Below are 15,552 nucleotides of genomic sequence, written 5' to 3'. Positions count from 1 at the left end.
AAGAACAAAATGATATAACAATTCATTGTAAATCCAAGAATGATGATTTGGGTGTACATTTGCTTCATGAAGGAGAATTTTTTCAGTTTAGGTTTCGTCCAAACTTCTGGGACACAACCCTCTTCTTTTGCAGCTTTTCATGGAATGGAAACTTACGTTATTTTGATATTTACAAAGGTTCTAGAGACGGAAATAGATGTAGTATGTGTCTTTGGTCTATTCATTCTGATGGTGCTTGCTTGTATGATCAAGGTAAAGGTAATTATGCTGCTTGTTATCCTTGGAATGATTGAAATGATGGTTCCTGTTAGCTGATCCCGACTAAGGCTCTGTTATTGTTGTTGTTATTGTATCTTATATTATGGTTATTAATTGAGTTTAGCTCAATGTAGGCTGAAAGATTGTGATGTTCTTCTTCTGAAATTATTATATAAAATCCACAGGAATGTTTGAATTTGATGACGATATTTTGGATTTGTGTTTTGTATATCTGTTACGGTTTGAATTATTCTCTTGATGCGTATTGAATATTGGGTTGTTAACACGATAACATGATTCGTATCACCCGTAAATTAAAAGAATTAGGGTTGATGTTTAATGGGTTCAGGTTATAAACAGGTTGATACGATTAATTCGAAAAATAAGAGTTGGGTTACGGATTGACTTGTTAACCCATTAATAATTCGTCTCTCCCGTTGAACATTTTAAATATTTTGTAAAAAAAAATAGTCTTTTTTTTTGTATGAATTAGACAAAAAAAATTCAAAAAATTCACCAAATTTATAAATGTTAATCTCTAATTTTATTATTAAATTATAAAAACTCACGAAATCCTTTTTTCAGAACGAATTGTTATACAATTGGTGTAGGATAAGGAACAAAAATATCTGTGTTTTATTATAGTGTCTGAAATTGATCCAATTTATTGAGTTTAGTTCAATGCAGGCATCAAAACTGTGATGTTGTTCTTCTGAAATTATTATATAAAATCCACAGGAATGTTTGAATTTGATGAGGATATTTTGAATTTGCGTTTTGTATATCTGTTAGGGTTTGAACTAGTCTCTTGATGTGTATTGAATATGGGGCTGTCAAATGTATTATGATATGATAACACGATTCACGTAATTCGTAAATTGAAAGAATTAGGGTTGATGTTTAGTGGGTTCCGGTTATAAATACGATTAATTCGAAAAATAAGAGTTGGGTTACAGATTGACTTGCTAACCCATTAATAATTCGTCTCTCCCGATGAACATTTTAAACATTTTGTGAATAATATATTTATGGGTTAAGGTGCAAAAATATCCCTGATGTTTTGAGTTAGAAGCAATTTTATCCCTAACGTCTAAAATGGTCCAATTTTACCCCTAACGTTGGAAGCTAAGAGCGATTTTACCCCTAACATTGATAATTTGGGTGAATTTGAGAAATAATTCATTAAACTGTTTTCTCGGTCACGAATCTTGTCATCTACACTTGACATGTGGATCATTTAATCACAAACATATGTTGATATGTGAAAAAAATAAAAAATAAAAATATATTGTGTTTTGTATGAATTAGGCAAAAAAAAAATCAAAAAGTTTAGCGAATTTATAAATATTAATCTTCAATTCTGTTATTAAATTATAAAAAACATAAAATCCTTTTTTTAGAACAAATTGTTATGCAATTTGATGCAGCGGAATAAACAGACTTTCGTCCTAAACAACTGTTCGCGCACGAACAATGCTTAAAACCGTCAACGATCGTTGAATCACGCACGACTAACGAAAATTGGAAGAAAGAGAATAAACTCTGAAATTTTATTAATCGAAAACTGATTACATAAGGGGGGCGTCGAGCCTTTATATAGGCTGACAAATAAAACCTAATTCGAAACCTAATAATAGGAAAAGTAATAAAAAACACGGAAATAATTGAAAGTGCGACAAAACACAAAACTGCCTTTTTCAGGCCCAAAACGACCTCAGATGGCTAAAAAACACGTTCACCATGGGTCTATAGACAAATTTCCTTTAATTCAATGGGCCGAATCCAATAAAATTAAGGTCCGAAATCGCTAAATTCCAACAACCCCGTTTTAACTTCAAAATTTCAACTTTGCCACTGGATCAGCTTTCTCCAAATAGTTCAAGGCTTGCTCCACTTCATCACAATTGGTATAGAATTATGAATAAAAATATATGTGTTTTATAATAGTGTCTCAAATTGACCAAATTTATCAACGTTAGGGATAAAATTGTTGTTGGCTTCCAATGCTATGGGTAAAATTGCACAATTTTAGATATTAGAGGTAAAATTGCTCTAGACCCAAAACGTTAGGGGTATTTTTGCACCTTAACCCTAGATATAATTACTAAAATTATTAATTATAGATAGAATTAAAGTTTAAGTGAAAAATCAGAAACTCCAGTGTGATTCCACACGCCATGTGGCTAAGATGACACGACGTGTTACTTCCCTTGCCCTGTTTCTTCGTTGATGCACTTGACTCACACGATATGTTGTTGTTCTAACACGTCATGTGAGCCCTGTTTCGTGGGTTCCTCCACTTCCTTCACATTGATGCCCTCGTCATTCTCTCCTTCCCAAAAAGAGTTGGACTCCAAGTCTTCTGTGGTATACTCAAGAGGTGCATCTGGCTTATAAGGACTCAAGTCACGGGTATTAAAAGAAGGAGACATCTTTCCTAACCAATTCATGAGTGCTATATGGTAGGCATTGACATTGACTCTCTTATAGGGGCCATATTTCCTCAATTGAAGCTTGGTACTTGAGGCAATAGCTAGGCGCTCCTTACTCAAATACACCATGAACTCATCCCCAAATTCAAATTGAGCATTCCTTCGATGCTCAATAACCTTTACCTTCAACCTTATATTTCGCTCTTCAAATTTCTCTTTCACTTCATTATGCATTTAAAGAGGTTTGGTGAGTGTTCTAACAGATCTTGTAACATTGGTTCAAAATTATCATAGACAAATTATAACTGAATCACGTAAATTTGTGTTTTGAGTTAGCTTGCAATTTTTATTCGACATATTAAACTTGTTTAATCAATACCCAATACGATTCAATTCTAAACAATTAGAGAAAAAGTTTAAAAGAAATACAAGGTGCATCTAATCAACAACTAATATTCCTGTGGATTCTATAAAATTTCAGAAGAACAAGTAACATAATCTTGAGGTCTATGTTATAGATGGATTAATTCCAGGTGGTTTACTTTAAGGTTTAATTTCTCATTCATCCTTTGTCTGTTTTGAACTTACAATATACTGTTGGAAAACTCTCATAGCGTAGAATACATTAACGTATTTGAATTTATTCTAAGTGTTATTTATCGGTTGTATATTTAAACCTTAAGTAGACAAAAATAACACTATAAAAAATGCTACATTATATATTTTTTCTAACAAATTATAACTGAACCACGTAGCTATTGCATTTCGAGTTAGCTTACAATTTCTATTCCACACATTGATGCGGACATTCTTAGCAACTGTCCAACAAAGGGAGCTGAGACCGTGATTGGCACAGTTAGCGTGGCATGCCGAGTCACATGCCACATGGCGTGCCACAAATGGAGCGAAGGAGGAAAATACCCAGGAGTAGCCTGGCTCGCCAAGTCATACTTCGCACGCCATGCCACTCGACGTGCTAGGCAGCTCGTTGTGCGATTAAGGAACGGAGAATTTGAAGAATCCAGCACCTGACTCGCACGCCGCGTGGGAATATATGGCACGACGTATGAGACCTTTTGAGTTGCTTTCTCCGCCAAGTTCATCAATGAGGAGACAAGAACTGCCATCAATTATTTACTGTTTTGCCACTCAGCTTGTTACTATTATGTCATTCTGCTTATTTACACATCTACCCTCTTTATTTGTCTTTCTATATGGTCCTTAATTGTAAGGAAAAACAAGGGTTAAATCCGCTGTTTGTCACTGAACTTACATGATTGTCTCAAAATGGTCATTCAATTTCAATTTGTCTCAATAAAATCACTCAACTTTGAGTTTTGTTTCGATTAGGTCACTCCAGCGATTTTAATGATTAAAATGGATCGGAACGATGACATGAGTGACACATCAACATGAGTCAACTTAGATATATGGTCAAAACGACATATGACATCCATTTATACGCTACCTGGCAGCCATGTGCCCGTTATTTTTATGAAAAAAAACAAAGTTTAGTTTCTTTCATAAAAATAACCAACATGTGGCTGTCACTTGTCATTTCAGTTAGACATTTGAGTTAACTCATGCTCACGTGTCATTCATGACATCATTTCGATCCATTTTAACCATTGAAATCGCCGGAGTGGCCTAATTGAGACAAAACTCAAAGTTGACTGGTTTTATTTAGACATTGAAGTTTAGTTTCTTTCATAAAAATAACCAACATGTGGCTGCCACTTGTCGTTTTGGTTAGACATTTGAGTTAGCTCATGCTCACGTGTCATTCATGACATCATTTCAATCCATTTTAACCATTGAAATTGTCAGAGTGACCTAATTGAGACAAAACTCAAAGTTGAGTGGTTTTATTGAGACATTGAAGTGAGTGACCATTTTGAGATAACCATGTAAGTTCAGTGACCAACGGTGCATTTAACCCGGAAAAACATCTTTGATGAATTAAACCTTTAGCCTCTAACGAGAGTTTGGAGTTTTATCCATTTGAGGTTACTCATCCTTCAAGTTTAGATTGAGAAGTTTGGATTATTTGTTGGTTTAAGATTAAAACTTTCACGACGATTCAAATCCGTAACACACGTTAAACTCATTTAATCAATACACGACCGGATTCAGTTCAGAACCATTAGAGTAAACGTTTAAAAGAAATACAAGGTAAATCAAATCAATAATAATATTCCTGTGGATATTATAAAATTTCAGAATAACAAGTAACATAAATCCTAAGTCCTGTAGTAGATGGATCAATTGAGCTAAACTCAATTAATAACCCTAACCCCTTATTTTAAACATAATACAGAAACAATAAAAACATGAATCAAGTGTTCCAAGGATAGCAAGCAGCAGAACCACCAGCAGAACTTTGATCAAACAAGCAAGGACCATCTGAATGGATAGACCAAAGACAAAGATTACATTTGTATTCATCTCTAGAAGCTTTGTAAATGTCGAAATAATGAAACTCTCCCTTAAATGAAAAGCTGCAGAAGAAGAGAGTTGTATGCCAGTAATTCGGACGAAAGCTGAAATCAAAAGTAATCTGTATGTCAGATATTAATATAAGATCTATGACTCGACGTAGGGATGGCAATGGGTAGGGTAGGGATTGAAACGGGTAGGGTATCCACAGGTAATGTCAATCCCAAACCTTTACCCATTTATTTTTGGGATAAGGTACTAAAATTGACCTATCAATTTAGCTCCACGTACAAAATAGCACCAATATAGACTTAACATTTAAAAAATGTATCAATTTAGGCTTAAAAAACGGAACGAGACACGTCATTGATATTACTACGTTAAGTTGTATCAATTGTACGTTGAGGGAGAAATCATAACTTAATGGAATAATAGGAATGACATGTCCAATCCGTTCTCGATACCTAGATTCACACTCTTTTTTAAACATTAAGCATATATTGGTGCTATTTTAGAGTCAAAATTGATACTTTTCCAAAAACCATAGGTCTATTTTGGTACTTTATCCCATTATTTTTTAATTACCGTATCCGTTCGTATACTTTTTTTTGCATCCCATATCCGTCCCATTTAATTCGCAGGTACCCTTACCCGTGAGAATCAATAAATAAAATTTAAAAAATTTAAAATTTAACAAAGTATAAATTAACAAATCATGCATCTAAGAATTGAACAAATTGAATTTAATTGTATCACTCAGTGGTTGAAAAACAAAATGTTGGGGTTCAAATATCACATCTTACATCTAAAAAACAATAATACTTTTTAATATATAAAAGAGTTAGACATGTAACGGGTAGCAGGTACCCTGTGGTATTCTCATACGCGTCTCATTACCCTAACGGATAATGGTTTTGATCTCATACCCTTTTATACAGGGTAAGGGTAGTCCAATTACGGTCGGACAGTGTCGGGTACCCGCGAGTTGTATGCGAGTAATTCGGATGAAACCTGAAATCAAAGTAATCTATTTGACGTTAACTATCAGCTTGAGCGAGTAGTTTTGACGAACCTGAAATCAAAATGATCCACATCACGAAGCAAGTGAACACCAAGATCATCATCTTTTGATTTACAATGAATGGTTAAATCACTCTTGTCTTCCAAGAAGTTTGTGATTCTAACTGTTACTTTTTTGGGGTAAACTTCTGCATAACATGATTTTGTTATCAACAATGTAACCAACATTAGGATAAATATTTTCATAGTAAAAAAACCCATTTTGATTTTCAAAGTTTTGTGATGTTATTTCAGTATTTAAAGGTGGGATTTTAATATGAATATGCAATAATAAGAAATTCCAACAAGATTCTCTTAATTTCCATATTTGTTTATTGTTTAATTAAGAAATTCCAACAAATTTCCCTTAATTTTCATATACCCATATGCAAATTAGTTGTTTATCGGAAAATTTACACAGAAATTTAGATTTGAAAAATTATTTACAACTATGTCAAATAATGATTTTGAATTATGTCAAATTAGTAAGATCAATATTTTTAATATATTTTAAGAATTAGAATTTATAAATTATGTGTCTAGGATATATTTTTTAGAGTTTAGAATTTATGAATTCGGTCTAGAATTTTTAAATTAGGGTGTAAAATCATACTTTATTTCTAATGTATAGAAAATAATGACATATTAAGAATTAAGTTTGATAATATGATTTAGTTGTAATTTTGTAGTTATTTATGATATTAATGTATTTAACCCTTGTTTATCTCAGACCAATTGATATTAGGGCACTTTAGCAAAATGATAACAAGTTAATTATATATATCTAGGTAAGTCGAGATACTATAGTTCCTAGTCGAGATACTATCATTCCCTTGATAAAATCCAATTAACTAAGTCGGTAAATTTTTTATTTGCAACCGCGATACAAAGGAATAACTACGAACAATTTCATTCTATGCATTAGATGATGTAAAGACATCGATAATTTGAGGCAATTGTGAACATAGATTTCCATCTGGTTTCAATGATGAGTTCGTTATGCATTAACGGTCAGTTTAATTGACAAATTAAAATTCAAGTTCTTGGCAAAGTTTCATACTCATAAATTACATAGAAAAACAAGTTTGAGTTTTATTTTTTATTTATTTAATTAATATATTTATATTTTATTATTTTCATAAATATATTTAATTAGAACATGGAAGGCCAAGGATGTATTAGACAGACATCCCAACTAGGTTGGCACCCCTGCCCACAACAAAGAACCTGGTTCCGATATTATTAAAAGTTAAAGGAAAAGAGTATTACAAAGAGCAATGTCCAAAGCTATGAGAACCTATAGACGGTCTGACCCGTTAAATTACACAGGAAAGCAGAAATGCAAAAGGATGGAATGCTATCCCACCATGCCGGATTGGTGATTGTTCTGCCGTAGTTAGCTAGGAGATCAGCAATCTGATTGCCTTCCCTGTGAAACCACTATTGTCATTGTACGAAGTTGCTGCAGGCATCGAAGCCATTGCTGCCGAATAGACCACGGAACTCTCAAAGTTCGGTTCCGGATTGTTTCAACAACGTATGTAGAGTCACTCTCTAACCAGATTTTTGTCCATCCCTTATCAGAAGCTAGGCATATGGCGTGAACCGCAGCTGAGAGTTCTGCTATGTATGAAAAAGAGTTTGCGATCGGGTAGGCAAACGCTCCAACGAAGCTCCCAGAGTGAGAACGAAAGATGCCACCGCAACCCGCTGCACCTGGCGGTCCAGTAACAGACGCGTCCGTGTTGATTTTAAGCCATCCTGGCGGCGGAGGCTTCAGTGGACAGATCTGATGCGAGGCGCACGGTGAAGCCGAACGGGGAGGTCCAACTCCTCCAAGAGCTGCTTTTCAACCAGAGAGTTCCACATGCTACCTACCTCAAACCTTCCGGTTTCTCTAATAGCCTGCCATATTCGTCGTAAAGCCATCGAGATGCAAGGGATTTCATCTTCAAAAAAAGCCATGTTCCGCGTGAGCCATATTACCCAGATTCCATGAACAATAGCCGAACACCATAGGGCCTGGACCTGAGTGCTGAACTTCTGTTTCGCTGCTGCATCAATTAAGTTTATCACAGTGGAATCCGTGCAAATTCTTCGACCAAACAATGCTCCAATCCCTTGCCATATCTGTAGTGAAAATGGGCAGTTAATAAACAGATGATTGGCAGATTCCACGTCTTCTTTGCATAAACAGCATTGTGAGACAATTATGCAGCCTCTCTGCCGGAGTCGGTCGTGGGTTGGAAGAGCACCAAGAACCTCCCTCCAACACGCCATTGAGTGGGATGGCGGGATGAACGGCTTCCAGATGAACCTGCACCACTGCAGTGGAACTGATCTTGGCCGTATCTAGGCGTAAAATAATTTTACAGTGAACATACCATAGGCCGATGGTTCCCAAATACAAAAGTCCCTTGCATCCCCTCCTCGTTGAATTTCCTTAATTCGTGCAGTGATTTCTTGGGGCAGAGTCGGCAAGTTTTCCCAGGTTATATGCAGAAAGTCCTCAACCCTCTCAATTGATTTCCTTCGAAGGCTAGTCGTCATTTCAAATTGGTCACTGACAATAGGCGTGATCCATCTGTCGTTCCAGAAACTGAGCGAGGATTGATGTCTGATCCACCAAGTACAGTGTTCACGTAACAGCCTATAGACCTTGCGAACAGATCCCTATATCGAAGAGTTGACAATGTAATATCGCTGTATCCCGGCACAGGAGATAAATCTCGATCTTAGGAGTGAGAAGCAGGTTGAACTGTCCTGCAAAATTCCCCACGCCATTTTCCCAAGGAGGGCAGCGTTGAGAGTGCGCAAATCTTTGATTCCCAGTCCGCCTTCCTTGACTAGGCGACAGCATGAGTTCCAATTGACAGTAATGAGCTTCCGATTATCAATTGCTCCAGTCCAGATGAAATTCCGTATACAGCGTGTCATGTGCGAGAGCAAATTAGCAGGCCATTTGTATACAATAAACGAATGAATAAAGCTACTAGTGATCACCAAGTTAACTAATGCCACCCTACCAGCCATCGAAAGGCACTGTCTTTTCCATTTGGCAAATCGTACCAGAATTTTATCCATGATGCCTCGGAGGTGATGCTGCCGTGGTAACCCAAAAAATAGGGGGACGCCCAGGTACTTGAAAGGTAATTTACCTTGCCGAATGCCAATGGTGCCAGCTAAAACAGAACTGCGTCCGGGGGTAATTTTGGCACTAAAATAGATGTCAGATTTCTGCCAATTCACTATCTGACCTGAAATAGACCCATATCTCGCGAAAGCTTCACTGATTTTACGCGCATTGCTTACCGACGCCTTACACAATATAATAACATCGTCAGCATAGAGGAGGTGTGTGGGAAAGAGAGCGTGCCGTGAGTAATTCATTGGAGCAAGGTCACTAGAAGAGGCCATTTTAGTTAGCATTCGGCTCAGAAAGTCTTCTGCAATACCAAAGAGTATTGGGGAGAGAGGATCGCCTTGGCGCACGCCCCTAGAGCATCTGATAAAGCCGTTAATCCCATTGCCTGTTAAAATTGAGATTCTGGCAGAAGACAAGATATTCAGTATCCAGTTGCGGAATTTTAGAGAGAAACCAAATCCTTCCATGACTGCAAGGAGGAAGTTCTAGTCTAGTGTGTCGAATGCTTTCCGGATGTCGATTTTTAGAGCCATGTTCCCCCCAAAGCATTTCTTCCTCAACATATTTATACCTTCAGATGCAAGTGCAATGCATTGATGAACGCTCCTGTCAGGTATGAAACCGAATTGATTGTCTGAGATGATCCTGGTGGCAATAATGTTTAGTCTGTCAGCCAGAATTTTAGATATTATTTTATAACTGAAGTTGCTCATCGCAATCGGACGATATTGATCAATTGATTCTGCGTTTTCAATCTTAGGCAGTAATACCATTAGGCTGGAGTTTAGGCCCGGCAAAATCATACCCGAAGTGAAGAAGCTTCTGACCATTTTATAAACATCTCTGCCAACGATGTCCCAGAAAGACTGATAGAAGGCGCCATTGAACCCGTCAGGCCCGGGCGAACTATCTCTGTCCATTGCGAAGACAGTATCTTTAACTTCTGTAATGTCAGGACAGCGTGTTAAAGAATCATTATCCACAGCGGTAACCATTTTTGGAATGATATCCGTAATCTGTGTGTGATTAGCCTCGATAGTGATATCAGAACGAAAAAGGTCCTTGTAGAACTCTTCAATATGCGAACTGATCTGTTCCTGATTAGTGAGCAACTGGTTACCAACCCGCAGCGCAGTAATACCTGAGGTAGCAGATCGGATTGAAGCAACTCGATGAAAAAACCCGCTGTTCCTGTCTCCTTCTTTTAGCCATCGAACACGGCTTTTATCTCGGAGAAAAACCTCCTTTCTACGCAGAATTACATCTAGTTCAGTGTGCGCCTCCATTTCCTTCTTATGAAGCTCACTCGAGAATCCATGCGTCGACAGATCCGATTGGATGCGGGCAAGAGCTGCATCAGCATTAGATATTTGAACGTCAATATTCCCAAAGACGTTTCTGTTCCAATTGCGTAGTATGGGGCACAAACGTTTCAACTTATCACCCAGGGACTGCATCGGCGGTAGCCTGGGGTGCGAACCATTCCAGAAATTAGCAATAGTTTCACGCAGGTTGGGATGAGTTAACCACATGGATTGGAACCGGAACCGTGCAGGCTTAGAATGTCGCATAGCACATTGAAAGAGCAGAGGATAGTGGTCTGAATGATGTCTAGTGAGCGTGGTGGTGCTGTAACTATCCCAGCTATCAGAGAAATCCGGAGAAATCACGGCTCTATCAATACGGCTTTCAACCTTAGCCGTTCCCATTCGACCGTTACACCAGGTGTAGAACAAACCACGTGCAGGACAATCAATGAAATCACAATCCTCAATAAATTTACGGAATTCACGACAGGGCCGCGCTGCCGGTGTTCTTCCCGTTTTCTCATGGGATCCAAGGATGGCGTTGAAGTCACCAATGACAATCCACTGACCGTGTAGAGTTTCACGAAGACCCGCAATTGCCTGATACAAGCCAATTCTCCTGTTAGCCCAGACACTGCCGTAAACCAATCCAACGTAGACAGAATTCCCCAGCGCCATGAACTGCAACAAGACGAACTGCTCATGTGTACTGCAAACATTAGCAAGCTGAAGCTGTCTGCTAACAACCATGACCCAAAGCGAAGGAAGATCCTTCAAGTTGTGCCCGACGCATTTCATTCCCAAACTGTCCCAGAAAGATGCTCTAACAGTATCAAAAGGTACCATAGGCTCTGCCAGACATAAAATATCTGGTTTGTGTATTTTGCATAAATTAGCTAAATAGCGTTATGTATCCAGGTTTTGGATACCCCTGCAATTCCAGTAAAGAACATTCATCGATATCTATGCGGGGGTTTACTGACCCGTTTTGCACGGGTTGTTGCCGTAGCATCATCATCCATCTGTCTATTTCTGTGTTTTTTCTGTTTGGAACTCACAGTCTCCCAAGCATTTTCATCTTCATCCACCATATCTGCCCATGACTTTGACCCTGATTCCGGAGAGCCAGTAAATTCAGTTACTAAGTTACCTGCCCCAGGCGAAGGAGGCCGATTTTCATCATCTGTAACACTGTTTCGGCATTCCTTCCGTGCCTACCGCAGAAAAATGCAGTTTTTTTCATCCTCAATCCTAAATCTATAGGATCTTATCCCAATTTTTCTTTTGCTAGGCCCATAGCTATCAAGGCTCAATGTGGAAAAATAATTGATTAGAAGCTTGATTCTTAAAACATGTAAAGTTCAAGGGCTTAATTATACTCCCTCCATTCCATTATATAAGTCATTCTAGGACATTTCACACAAATTAAGAAATATATTGGTTAATTAAAAAAAATTCTCTCTCATGTCACTATTGGGGAATAAGCATTGGAATATAAAAAAACACATGTATTTAATATTTAGACTAAAAAACTAAACTAAAAGTTCTTGGAATCCTAGAATGACTTATATTTAAGGAAAAAACTAATTTGCTAGAATGACCTATATAATGGAATGGAGGGAGTACTTTTTTTTTCGCATAGTAAAACCCATGTTGATTTTCACAGCTTATGCTTTCTTCTTTAAAGGTAATTTTAAGTTGGTGAATTTAATACAAATATGTAATAAAAAGAAATTCCAACAAAATTCACTTGATTTCCATATTTGTTTGTTATTTAATTAAGAAATTCCAACAAATTTCCCTTAATTTTCATATACCCATATGCAAAATAAATTATTTATCTTAATTAGACCAATTGATATTAGGGGACTTAGCAAAATTTTAACAATTTAATTATAAACTAGCAGTATACCCGTGCTTTGCACGGATGCTATATGATATGGTGATATTATAATTTTTATATTTATATATATAAGAAAAAGTGAATCATAATTCATAATTTAAAATAATTAAAGGATTACATCGAAATTTTTATTTTAATAATTGTAATTTTTGCATATATTCTAATAAGATTAAAATTACAAATATTTCAATTTTGTGGTCATTCAACTTTTATTGTACTAATTTCCATCAAAAAAAAAAAAACTTTTATTGTACTAATGGAGCATAGTTTAGTTATTATATCATGGGAGGTGAATGAGTTCGAAATCATCCTCTTAAAAAAAACCATAAAATTTTTTTATTATATATATTTTTAAAATAATAATAATATTCCTTATGTTCCATAATAGATATTTTTTAATGTTAAAGTATAGAAATTAAGAGATGCAATTAATTTTAACTAAAAGACTTTGTTATCCTTGTATTAATTGCATTCACTAATTAATTTTTATTTATTCCCAAAATAAAAAGACAACTTAAATAGAGATATATGGGGTAAAAGTCAATTAATATATATGGATTGAATAAAAAGCGTCATGTATAGTTGAACGGAGGGATTAGTAAATATGTTTTTCGTTGAGCAAACCATATTACCTATGTAAATACCATTATGGATTTGGATTGGTTGAAGTTTCGTCAAATAAAAAACCGTGATGCCTTATTGATTGATTATTCTGAATTGAAATATGGAATTATAACATTGGTTAGATTGAAATTTATTTGTATTGCTACAAAAGTTCATAATGCCTAGCTACCTAAACAGAATCTCCAGTGGTTTCAATTCTCCATTGTAAAATACAATTGTACACATAACACCTAGTATATCATAAAGAGCTCATACCTACCCTAATAAGAAAGACCTTGTGTTCCTGCCTTCTCCAAATCCATTGAAATCAGCAACTCATAAAGCTCTTGATAAGATGAAGATTTGGAGCTCAAATTTGATGTCAAATTAATGTCAGCCTTAAAACTTTCCATACTCATTTTTCTGCTCTTTTTTCCCTCAGGATAAGCCATCATTTTCCTGAATATTCAGAATATGTAAACAACAAACACTTAAAAGGTATGTTGAATGGCATTTGAATTTGAAAGAGTTGAAGCTTGTAACCATTGTGCTTTGAGTCTAAACTTGGTTAAAAAATAATTGGAAAATAGGAAAGGTTAACATACCCATCATATCCAAGATTGAACCCATATCACAAATACACCAATGTATGAACCATTATAATCTGGAAAATATAGAACCTTGAAATATTAAAATACGAATCTGACTGACTTTTGCAAAATAAAAAATGATAGTAAGATTCCATTTTTACCTGCACACATGTAGCACGAATCTAATAATAACCTTCCTTGCATGGTTTTCATAAATCTTTCCAAAATTGATTATCTGCATCAAGCCGATGTTCAAGTCTTAAGAAATCAAATATTCAAATTTGTAAAAATATATTCAACGAAAATAAAGCTTAATAGCAAGAATATACATGTAATAGTTCAACATTTGATACATGTAGCACGAATCTAATAATAACCTTCATTGCCTGCTTTTCATAAATCTTTCCAAATTGATTATCTGCAAAAAAAAACCGATGTTCAAGTCTTAAGAAATAAAATATTGAAATTTGCAAAAATATATTCAATGAAAATAAAGCTTAATAGCAAGAATACACCTGCAATAGTTCAACATTTGATCAGAGTGAATCGTAGTTCAAAAAAACTGATGTAAAATTAAGTGAAATGCATTGAATCAATAAGTGCAAATGAGAACTATTTTTTATGAGCAATACATGATATGAAATAAAGCAAAGAACACAAAAATTATTACTGGAATAACTGGAAGAATCCCTAATCCTAACAGCAAAATGGTCACTGGGTTAATCTTTCATTAAGGATCACATCCATTCCGTAACTACACATAAAGAAATTAGGAACTTAGACTAAAACAAAAATCAGAAAGTAGAAAAAGAAAATTGGAGAACTTGGTAAAAGAATTGGAGAACTAACTTGGAATTGAAATTCACTTCTCCATTTGTGATTTCCTGTATGGGAACAAAGAATCGAAAAATAGAGACAAAGTCATTATGAATGCACAAAAATGCTGCCAGTTAAAAGGAAAGTCACAATGAGAACCCTAAGTAAAACAAACTTAGAAATTGCAATTTGAAAATTGATCAAACCAAGAAAACCACAATCAGATGGGAAACAAAGGAAACAATTGAAAATGAGAACTCATACCGACGTAAACCGCTATAGTAGACCGATAACACCGAAAAGGGACGACGAACAGGGAGATGAGAAATCACCGGAATAGATAAGAAGCGCAAGGAACAGGGGCAACCAACAGTTGAGAGAGGAAGCCGAGTTAAAACTAAGAGGAAGAAATAAAACGCAAGAGGGAAATAAAGATCAATTTGAACAAAAATGAAACAGAAACTAAAATTTTAACAGGAATAGTTACCAGATCGATCATACTCCATCAAATTCTTAGGCAATCAACCGACACATTTGAGAATTTCTACTTTGGCTGCAGTTTTATCTGAATGAGAAAGAGAAAATAATGGGTAAATGGGAATGGAAACCGAAAAACCAAGCATAGGAAAAGAAGAAATTTAAATGAGAAGATGAAAGAGGGAATCGTTGGAACATGAAAAAAGTAACAGTTTCTGTCAAAATAAAAAAGAATAAAACATAAGTTAAGTAGAGTGGGTTATTGGCACATAGAAAGGTGAGAAATTGACGGAGAAAGATAACTTAAAAGCAAGAAAAATAGATTAATTGACAACTTGACACATCAGCAAAGGTAGTATAACAAAGTGACACGTCATTATTTTTACTACAGATTTAGTATTATGTATTGATACCCTAAGCCTGGATTTGTAAGTTCTCTTGATAAAATTCAGTTAACTAAGTCCGCAAATTTCTTAATTACGACCGTGAGCAAAAGGAATAAACACGAACAAGTTCACTATATGCA

General features: G+C 35.7%; 1 long non-coding RNA gene across 2 annotated transcripts; it reads right to left on the bottom strand.

The window, feature by feature from the left end:
* Positions 1–13,287: 13,287 nt before the first annotated feature.
* LOC136233980 (uncharacterized) lies at positions 13,288–15,279 on the bottom strand. 2 transcript variants are annotated; one of them, XR_010691005.1, is made up of 7 exons: positions 15,037–15,279; positions 14,814–14,946; positions 14,583–14,617; positions 14,063–14,151; positions 13,895–13,968; positions 13,749–13,807; positions 13,288–13,602 (listed from the first exon to the last, which is right to left on the bottom strand). It is a non-coding gene; the product is annotated as an uncharacterized lncRNA (long non-coding RNA). The 2 variants fall into 2 exon arrangements; XR_010691004.1 differs by having other exon boundaries at positions 14,111–14,151.
* Positions 15,280–15,552: the final 273 nt, after the last annotated feature.

This window comes from Euphorbia lathyris, chromosome 6, assembly GCF_963576675.1.
Source record: "Euphorbia lathyris chromosome 6, ddEupLath1.1, whole genome shotgun sequence".
NCBI classification, from domain to species: Eukaryota; Viridiplantae; Streptophyta; class Magnoliopsida; order Malpighiales; family Euphorbiaceae; genus Euphorbia; species Euphorbia lathyris.
The sequence above is the reverse complement of the archived record's forward strand: the minus strand, read 5'-3'. Positions and strand labels throughout refer to the sequence as shown.